The sequence below is a fragment of the Trachymyrmex septentrionalis genome, unplaced genomic scaffold, assembly GCF_001594115.1.
Source record: "Trachymyrmex septentrionalis isolate Tsep2-gDNA-1 unplaced genomic scaffold, Tsep1.0 scaffold275, whole genome shotgun sequence".
NCBI classification, from domain to species: Eukaryota; Metazoa; Arthropoda; class Insecta; order Hymenoptera; family Formicidae; genus Trachymyrmex; species Trachymyrmex septentrionalis.
The window spans coordinates 455502-466696 of record NW_017305436.1 but is presented as its reverse complement, the minus strand read 5'-3'; the positions used below and the strand labels follow the sequence as shown (position 1 = coordinate 466696).

Sequence of the window (11195 nt, the reverse complement as noted above, 5' to 3'; positions counted from 1 at the left end):
CAAAATTTGATACAGATTCTTTGATCCATTTTTTGGAATAGGCAAAAATCGAAGACGAGCCAAAACACGTGCAAGCAAAGCAGCTGTCAAAAATTAACTGAACATTCAAAATGGCCGAACTTGTCGGCATAAGTGAGAGACATGAGTACCAACATAACGCCATAAAAAATCGAAAATCGAATATACGTAACCCGCGGAAATTCGCGATACTTTTTGAACAGACCTCGTATAAGAATCTAAATCACTCTAAATTATTCGAAATATAATAATGACAGTTTTATTGGACAATAATCTATCCAATAGCCAAGTCTGTCAGGATTATGTACCGGGGAGGGTGAGGGGGGGGGGGTTTTGGGGGGGGGGGCACGGAGGTAATTTTTGTACAAGAGCTAGGTAATTCAGCAGCAATCCAAACGAAATTTTGAGTAATCCAAGGTTCTTAATAAATCTAAATAATCTTTAGCGTTCTCAGGTAATCTTGGATAATCTAATAGGAAATCCTCAGTAATCTAAAGGTAATACTAAATAATAATCTCTAGGTAATTCTAAGTATTCTTAGAGTAGTCTCAGATAATCTGAGATAATCTAAGGTAATTTTCGATTTTTTAAATTAATAAATTTTATTTAAGAGCATTTTGTATCTTTTTAATAATAATATATATTTTTAATTGATTTTAAATTGAGTTTGTACAAAAAATTGCTTTTTTATAATCTAGGAATCGTTAGGTTTTTGCGGTACCACATCTTGTAATGCTTTCTCAGGCTGCGAATACATGAGCATTTAAAAATTACAAAATGCATCCTTATCTACAACTTTTGTAAACCATCGTCATTCAATTAAGAAAAAAAATTATTTAACAAGATATCCTTTAATGACGATTAAATTGGCAGAAGATACGATTCTAGTATATCTATACATATAATATAGGGACACTTCTGAGCCAGAGTGTCCACATAGCAAGGCTGCTGAGCCTAGAGCGGTAGTAGGGAGATAGTAGACGTCACCCGCAAGAATCAGCCCAAAATGTGCATCTATAATGCCGAGCACTGTTTTAACAGTTCGCTCAAATAAATTTTAGCAAAATTTTGAATTTAACACTAGTAATAAGAGTGGTATTGTTTAACAAAAAGTCTGTGTTACTATTGGTATTTTTTTTAATATTTTTTATTTTATAAAATATTCGTTAATATTTATATTCAATTGGATATTGCTTTCAATAAATAACAACAATTCAAATAATTAAATAAATTAACAATACAATATAGGTCTAAGAACCACTCAGGATATTATGTGAGTAATATTATAAACAATCTAAAAATTCGTACAGACGTTTCGATCTCTATCGGGTCATTTTCAATGTTCAATAATAAATTTAAAAAGTTACTAGTAACAACGCATGATGTTAAACCAATAAATTATGATAAGCACATATTATCTCGGATATTAATAAATGGAATAATTGTATGTAAAGGCCTAGGTACAAAGAGCAACATGATCATCAGAACTTGATGTTAGTCGAATACAAATGTCACCTAAAAATCGCATGTGATATATAATCATACGCTGAACTTCTTATAAATATTATACCAAGTTGATACAGTGAATTAAATGTAGAATAGATGTAAAAACACTTCATGTTTCTTTTAATTATAATTAACAAAAATATTGCATCATTAATAACATAATATCATAATTAATGATAACAATAAAAATAATAGGCTCTAAAGAAAATTCTAAAAAATAATAAATAAAATGCCAATTTGAGCCGTCACTGGTTATTAGTGTATAATATATAATATCATTTATTTAAAGTGAATATTAAACGTATACGTTTCGACCTACGGTCAAGGTCCTCTTCAGTACAAAAGATAAAAATTAACGAAATTACATAATGATAGCGCATACACGTATAAAACTAATAACATAAAAAGAAGAAAAAACGCGTAGTGGTGATGTCCGAGTTAATCTTGGTCATTTAATTACTAAGCTAACTAATAAAAAAATATTTTGTTTTTAAAAAACGACAATTCTAAGAGTTAAAATAATTAAAAATTACAAAATTACAAAATGCTAACAAGAGAAAAAAATGGTAAAAAACTTATATGACTATCAAGATTGAATTAATTATATAAGGTTTGTTGCACATGTTCCATTAAACTGTCCATTTTCTATATAATGCAAATGTGTGAATAAATTAGAAAGATAATATAAATAACAGTAAAAAACAATTCTTAATTCACTTACACGAAACAAATTTTTAAATATATAAGACAACAACTGTTTGGCAGACAGATGTAAAATGAAAGTGAGAGCAATAGTGAATAACAGAACATGTACCTACAAAAAAATAAGTAAAAATATAAATAATAAATAACAAAGTATAAACAATATAGATTGGAAGCATTACGTCTCTGAAAATAGATCAATATATAACGGATCCAGAGAAATTGTATCGTTTTGCAAATTCAGGCCTTGTTTTTGTCTTTTAATGTGTATCATCTCTGATAATAATCTTTTATGAAGAATTTGCTCCTTATAAAATATGTATCTTGTCCCAATTAAAATTATGACCCAAGTCAATATGATGTTGCGTAATAACAGAATGTTGTGTCGTGTTTCTGTTAATATGGTTCTTATGTTCATTAATACGCGTTTTAAGACATCTATCCGTCTGCCCAACACAAGATGCATCACAATCCTTCCAATCAATCTTATAAACAACATTAGATTGAGAAGAACGAGGCAGAATGACTTTAATGAATCTGTTAAGTTAACTGATTGATTAAAGTTCAGGAAGACATTCAGGAAGACGTTTCTTATGTTACTGGTGTACGCTTCCCCTTCTTTTCCCTATTCTCCTTCTTCTTTCCTTTATTTCTATAAATAGACTAACAATTGGGCATTTCGCATTGCGATTGTGCCGAATTTCAAGTTATAAAAATTGTCGAGTGTCGGTATGCGAGGGAGTCCGTGCCGCAGGATACGCGTAAGTATTGATTGTCTGACAAATAATATCATATGAACGGAAATTATTAAGGAATACGAAAATTAAGTTAAATTGTTTTCAAAAAAATGTTTGCAATAGAATTTGACATTTGTGTGTCTCTTTGTGGCGGTCTTCGTCGTAATTGGAACTTGATATAGCGTGATAATGTTTACAATCGGGCAATTGCTTAGAGTAATAAAATGATTCCACACAACAAATTAAAGAAGAATACTGGATGGTCTCTGTTAATTCTGTTAAAAATCATTGCAAAATTGTTATATTTTAAAATGCGGATACCGAGGCGAATAATGCACAATAAGAAGCGAGAAATTATTACTGACTAACATTAGGAATAAATTTAAATTATATAACTAGGTTTTAATAAATTTAGGTTTTTATTATTGTACTGAGGATGGTCAGATTGTGACCGAAACGTCTACTTTGTTAAATGTTTATTATTAATATATAACTTATTGACATCTCGAGTGTGGCTGTATGCTCCTTTTTTACTTAACCTTCTTAACATTGAGCCACTTTATAATATTGAAAATATACTTTCAAAAACGTGTTTTTAAAATTATACTGACACTACTAGCAATAATAAAAAAATAGAAAAAGAAGAAATAACCCAGACAACAAAAAGTGTCTAAAATCGGGTCATGGAGTCATAAGATGTTTTTTGTGTCTAAAAAACAACTTAAAAACGCCTTATGCCACAATTTTAGACTTTGTGTTGTTTGAGAATACATTAGAAATATCTTTTTAATACTGGAAATACTGGAAATACTGGCAATACTACAATAGCAATACTGATAATAAAATAAAAATATTAAGAATAAGCAGCATTACTGACAATACGAAAACAATACTAACAATACAATAGCAATACTAATAGTAATAAAATGTTGTATTGCCATAATTAGCAATCACTGTACATTTTTTAAGTAATGATTGACCTCTCAGTCAATAGCAACGTAATGTTTCCTTTGTTTGCCTTAGTGAAAAATATATTATAAATATATATTCGGATGATCTTTAATAAATTTTTTAGTCCATTTTGAAAGATCCTTGGATCAGTTTTATCAGTTCTTCCCTGAAGGACCTTCTTTGGAGGGCAAACAGCTTTTTTCTTCTTTTAAATTATTTAGTGGACAAAGGTTTTTTCGGATAAACTAATTTTAATAAATTATTTGACAAATCAATACAAAGATCTTCTCCTTTCAATCTCCGGGGCAAAAGTCAATCGCGCTTCGCTTTTTATCAACAACCGTCGTTAAGGAGTAACGAGTGCCTCGAGATAGCCACGAATTTTAAAAGTAGTGCCGAATAGTACTACGCAAAGTGTTGCTGTGGCGCATCAATCGCAGTGTGTGTTTATCGATTTCTTACAGTTCGGCCAATCCAAAGTGTGCGATCCGAACACTATTTGAATTTGGTAAATTTTGTACAAATTTTAGCAAGTGTTTTCGGTAAGTGTAATACAGATTATACATATGTTTGTGCGAAATAACAATATCATAAAAACGACTTAATCAATAACTATATAATATAATGTTTTTAGAATGTTTTAAACACATAACTTAACATTTTTGTTAAACAGATTTAAATGCAAACAAGAATTATCAGAAACTTGGTTATCTACAATGCTTTTATCCATAATTTCATACGATCAGAAGAGAGAATTGTATTGTAAGATCTAGTGGTTATGCTTGAATCTGGTATATTTTGAATCACATAACGATTTTTATCCAAAACTTTAGTTATCTTATAAGAATCTTTGAAATCAGATTTTAACTTTCTGCATTCATCAATTTTAATAGCAGTCTCTGATCATAACCAAGTCTTCCAATTTATAAGAACAAGATTTACGGTGTAATTTATCATAATAAGACTTATTATAAGATTTAATTTTATTTGCAATGTTTAGAGCCAGTTCTCGGCTTTTTTCTCTTTCAAAAGAAAAATCTTTTTCAATACTCGCAGTATCATTTAAAAGCTTAATAAGTTTAGCATCGAAATTATTACATTGATCGTAACCGAGTAGCAATTTAAAAGGAGAAATCTTAAGCGCTGTTAAGCGAATGTTATGTATTACAATATTAAAAACATACTGAACAGATTCAAGGCATAATTCCCAATCTATTTGATCACTTACTAGTTTCTTTAAAGAAGATTTTAAAAAACTATTTGCTCTTTCAGCCAAACCATTGGCCCAAGAAGCAGCTGAGGTAATAAGTCTATGATATATATTTTTTGAATTCAGAAAGTCAGTGAATTCTCGTGAAGTGAAAGCCGTGCCTCTACCCGACACGATCTTGTTTGGATTTCCAAGTATATGAAACAAAGAGGCAAGATGTTTAATAATTTCTTTAGAAGCAGTGGTCTTAGTCGGAAAAAGCCAAATATAACGCATAAAAACATTAATTAATATCAAAATATGCTTAAAACCCTTATTAGATTTACATATAGGGCCGAAATGATCCATATGTAAAATCTGGAAAGATTCAGATGGTGTGTCTGTGATCTGCATTTCACCTTCACTAGATTTGTAACCTGTATTGGCGGTTAAACAAGTTATGCAATCACTAATGTGATCGTATATTCGTTTATGAAGGAAAGGAAACCAGTAATGTTCACTGAGACTCTGAACTACTTTTTCTACAATAAGCTAATAATAAATTATCATGATATACTCTGATGACATTTTCAATCATTGATTCAGGAACGACAAATTGTGGGAGATCAACATCTTTACGATATATCAGACCATGAATTAATTCAAATTTCGGCTAAACTGAGTACTCAAGTTGCTCAGCTATTTCCTTGATTTTAAGAATCTAATAACTGTTTTAATTCGAGTTCTCTTTCAAGAGGTAAAGACTCGACCAGAGCAGTGACTTCTGGAACTCTGCTGAGAGCATCGACATGAGCCATTCTGTTACCAGGTCGATGTAAAACTTTAAATCTATAATTCTGTAGGTCTAATAGTCCACCGTGCGAATCGAGGATTTAAATACTTTATTTACAGCGTACACCAGAGCATGGGAATCGGTCACGACCGTAAATTCCAGGCCATAAAGGAAAATATGAAAGCGCTCAATCGCCCTAACCACAGCCAACATCTCCAACTCAAAGCTATAATATTTAGCCTCTGTCGAATTGGTAACTTGGCTAAAATAAGTAATAGGAGCCCACTTTCCGGTGTCTTGCTTTTGAAAAAGAATGGCAGCCAACGCCAACGCACTCGCATCAATATGTAATTCAGTCTCAGCAAAAGGATTGTATAATCGGAGAACTGGGTACGAAATCAATTCTTCTTTCAAAATCTAGAAAGCCTTTACACAATCTTCATCAAAATTAAACAAAACCGACTTTCGTAATAAGTTTATTAACGACGAGCCTTTAAAACATAATCTTTAATGAATTTACGAAAGTAGTTCGTAAGATCAAGGAAACACTGATCCTGAGTGACATCGCAGGTTTTGTAAAATCTTTTACCGCCTTAACATGGCGATCATTTAATGTAATCCCTGAAGAGGAAAGGAGATATAGCCTAGATATTCAATTTTAAATTTTAGAAAATAACACTTCTTATAATTTAACTTAAATTTATAACGTTTAAGCAACAAAAGTACCTCCTTCAAATTAAATAAGTTTTCCTCGACAATAACAGACAGAACCAAAATATCGTCTATATAAATAAGGTCTGTATCCTCTCGAATTAAAGGTTGGAAAATTTGAATCATTCTTTTTTGAAATTCAGCCGGAGCTTCATAGTAACCGAAAGGAAATTTTGTATATTCAAATTGACGGGGTCGCAAAAGCAAAAAATTTTGTATTGTATGATCCGGATGTACATCTATTTGATGGAAATCATCTTTAAGATCGAGTAAAGAGAAAACTTTTTTATTGCCAAGGCGAATAAAGTAATCTTCGATTAAAGGAAAGAGATATTTTTGTTTAATAACACGTTCATTCAAAGGACGTAAATCTACACATAATCGCATCGTGTCATTTTTTTCATTACAGATACCATTCTAGCACAATAAGGTGAAATACTAGGCTTAATTATTCCTCTTTTCAAGAGATCATCCGTTATTTCTCGAATCTGATTTCTCTCAACCCAAGCAAAACGCCTAGGAAAATAAGCATACGTAATATTATCTTTGAGAGATACAGTGACTGCGTGATCATCCTCGATTGAAGAAACACGAGTATTTTCAGTTTCACAGATTAAACATTTAAGTTTTTCATCAATCGAAGGTCCGAAATCAGATTCGAATGTGGATTCATCGGCATCGGTAAACGTAAAAGATACATCTTTATCATTTAAAAAAGCTATCTCAGAAAATAATTAAATTTTTGATCTCTCATTTCCAAAAGTTTCACAAACAATAACGACTTTATACATTTATAGGAAATCGCGGCTAAGGATTAAATCTACAAAAAGTTCGTCATCTTCTAGAACAAGAAAAAAAAACTTTAAAAGTTTTGTTCGGAAAGATAGCAAATTGAAAATCTCCTCAAACCTTTATTATACTCTTATTTAAAGCTTTAACAGTTCGAGAAGGCATTTTCAACTAAAAGAAAGGAATGCCAATGAATCTTGTAAAGATTGAAGGACATATAAATGATACAGCACTGCCGGTATCAATAAATGCACCTAATGAACAATGTCAATCTAATGAACAATCTAACGTCATTCATAGATGTCACCTTGATAACATTATCGCAGATGTTGAAAGAAGATCCGGATTCAACGTAAACCATGGTCGGGGAAGAAAAGGACAAGGACGGGAAGGGTTGAACTGGTTGAGATGACTCCGAAGAAGGCATTGACGTCTCCTCAATTGAAGAGGATTGAGAAGAAGTGGAAGTAGGTCTGTTCTGTTCCTTTCTCTTCAGACGAACACAGTTGTCTCGAGAGTGTCCTTTCATCCTGCAGTAGACACAGAATAAATCCTTGGATCAGATGAGAGACTAGATTTTCCAGGAATAACTGCTTCATTTTTGATATTCTTTTTATCCTTGTTCGTCTTAAAAGGAGAAAATTTTTTAGAAGAATCGCCATAAGCTAAAGTTAGTACATGCATTTTATCTAAAAATTAATCCAAAGATTCGGCTTAAATCATTGATGCGAAGGCTCTAATTGAAGCATTTCCAATCCTTGAGATTACAAAATTTATGCTTTCGTTTTCAGGCAATCGAAGATTTTGCATCAGCTTCAATTTCTGCATGGCGTATTCCTGAAAGGACTCTTTAGTAAAATTCCATCTACGATTTTCTATTGTATTATACTTTCCTTTTGGAAAGTTACATGAAATAGAATATCTCTTCTAAACCTTCGAGAAATGGCTTGTTTTAAATTGGACCAAGAATCATTAACGGTACCTGAGTTGAGGTCTAACCAATCTTTTGCGGTTTTATTCAACTTACTACAGGCTGCCAAAAGAGTTACTTGGTCGGAGACTGCGTAAATATGGGAAACACGTTCTACCTTTTCAATCCATATGTCAACATTTTCATCTTCCAATCCAGAGAATGAAGGAAGTTGAGATGTAAGTAAATTAACGGCCACAGGAACAGTAAATAAAACAGGCTCCTATTATCTTGAACTAAAGTTCCAGAAATATCAGGAGTGGATTCCGTTCTTTGAGAATCTACGTTGATACTGCGAATCGACGAAACCAGCTGGGTCACCTGCTACATTAATTCGCTCTGTTGCTTCTGCATCATCTCACTTTGTTGCTTTAACAGTTCCGAGAAGAGACTAAATATTTGATGCATAGAAGAATCAGGAGCACGAGAATTAGAACCCGAAGCAGATGTAGTACTACTAGGTTGTTGAACCGAAGATGTCTGTGTTGAGCTAGAGGAAAATCCATTAGCAGACAAATGAGTAAAATCAGCAAGAGGACTATTTCGCTCCAAATGCGTCATTAATTGATCAATCAACAGATCCCGAGAATTGGCAGGCACAAGCCCATAGCTGTGTGCTTCATTTTTTAATTCTTCAATGGAAAGTTCGTCTAAGCGACTTCGATCCATAATTGTAAATAAATAAGTCGATGCAAAAAGGCGAAAGGAATTTAATCCGTCGTCTTGTAAATAAGATATTGATTAATAGCTAACCTTTTATTGAATGCTTCTACTTGAATACGTCCAATAGCAAAATTTCTCAATTTTCCATGTCAAGACTGCCTGATCATCAGATGCAAAGGACTCGGATACACCATAAACGACTTCAGAAAGCAGATGAAAATCCAATTTATCATCCCACTTCTGAGCCGAAAAATCCTTGGATTTATCAGTTCTTCTCTGAAGAACCTTGGAGGGCAAACACCAACTTTCTTCTTTTTTTAAATTATTTAGTGGACAAAGGTTTTTTCAGATAAACTAGTTTTAATAAATTATTTGACAAATCAATACGAAGATCTTCTCCTTTCAATCTCCGAGACAAAAATCAATCGCGCTTCGCTTTTTATCAACAACCGTCATTAAAGAATAACGAATGCTTCGAGATAATCACAAGTTTTAAAAATAGCACGGAATAGCACTGCGCAAAGTGTCGCTGTTGCGCATCAATCGCGGTGTGTATTTATCGATTTCTTATAATTTAATTAATGTAATCTCATCACAATTCAATGATGGACAATTATGGTATAGTTTATTTAATATATTAATCAAATGGTTTCTGACGTAATAATATTATTAGAATGATTAGATATATTATTTTCAATTTGTTTTATAAATTCAATTGTAGTTTTGTTGTCTTGAATCAAAAGCAATCCAAACCGTTCATCTAGTTGTAATAAGCATTGGACATCATATGGAAGATCAACGTCACTTAAATTCACAAACCATTTCTCATATACCATGTCTAACGGACTGACAGTATCGAATTTTGTTGGAAGAAATATGCACATTTTGTTGAAAATCAGTTACTTGATCAATATGTTCATTGTCAGAGATCCCACAATTAAGCTGTGCGTCATTAATTGAAATGTCACAGTGCTATCATTCTGAACCTTATAAGAATACTTAATGAATATTGCTTTATTAGTTAAAAAATCAAAACTTTAGAATAGTCAAATTTATTACTATCTATACATATAATACATATTCTGTTTACGAAATGTTTATATTTGTATTTTTATATTTGTATACCTGTATGCAATAAATATTTGTTTTGTAAAATTGCGATTTTTTTCTTAAGCAATGAAAATCTAAAATCGATGTTCTCGAAGATACTTATCATAGTGATCTACAAAGATATTCTAGAATAATCTAAAGGAATAATACTTTATGTACTCGTATAAGGTAATCTTAGATGAGCAAAGTAAATTTGGAAAAATCTTAAATACTCTAAGATAATTTTGAGTAATAAAAGGTAGTCTTTGGTAATCTTAAATAATTTGAAGTAGTATATATGTTAAGTGATCTCTTAAGTGATCCGAGGTAATTTAAAAATAATCCGTATCACACAAAGAACATTTTTGTACACTATGAGCGCTCGTAATCAACCCCCCGATCATGTATTACTATTTGTGTGCTACATTCTATTAACTGTATTTCAAAATTTACTGGCAGTACTAAAAATCTATAATGCACGTAACGTAAACTATAGATTTTCATTACTAATAGTAATTTATAATAAATATAATAAATAAAATTTTTGAAACGTAGCTTATATTGGCAAACTTTGGCAGTAGCCGAGCATAATTTGCTGTCTTTAGTGTCGGTAGAAAAACGAGAAGTTATAATATCAAGATTTCGACTGAATTTGTTGCACGCTAATTATTATAGACTTGCATATTTCGAGAGCAACAAATTCAGACATCTCAGTACTTTAAAGAAGCAATAAATATTTTACTGATATTTACTGATAATACTCTTGTTCCGTTAGCTCGCTGAGGTTTTTGTTGTTATTTATATTTATTTTGTAAGCAACAAATTCGTAATTTGCAACAAATCAGATGATTTCAGACAAAATCTCAGTACCAATTTTAACCTGAATGATCACCTACCAGTCATTTTGCTTTTTTGTTTTCTATTTATATTTTTAAATTTATTGGCACTATTATATTTTTATCTTTACGTAATTGTTTGTTAATGTTTTTTTCGTATAATATGCAAAAATAGATGACCTAACACGCTTATATCTATATAAAATTTAATATATTTATAACGGTCGGTCTAAAAGACCGT

At 31.5% G+C, this 11195-nt stretch overlaps 1 protein-coding gene across 4 annotated transcripts in view; it reads right to left on the bottom strand.

Annotated features, from left to right (window-relative positions):
* The window catches only part of LOC108749212 (protein diaphanous), a 146297-nt gene that overhangs the window by 132502 nt on the left and 2600 nt on the right, over window positions 1–11195 (bottom strand). The gene's annotated exons all lie outside the window — the stretch shown is intronic.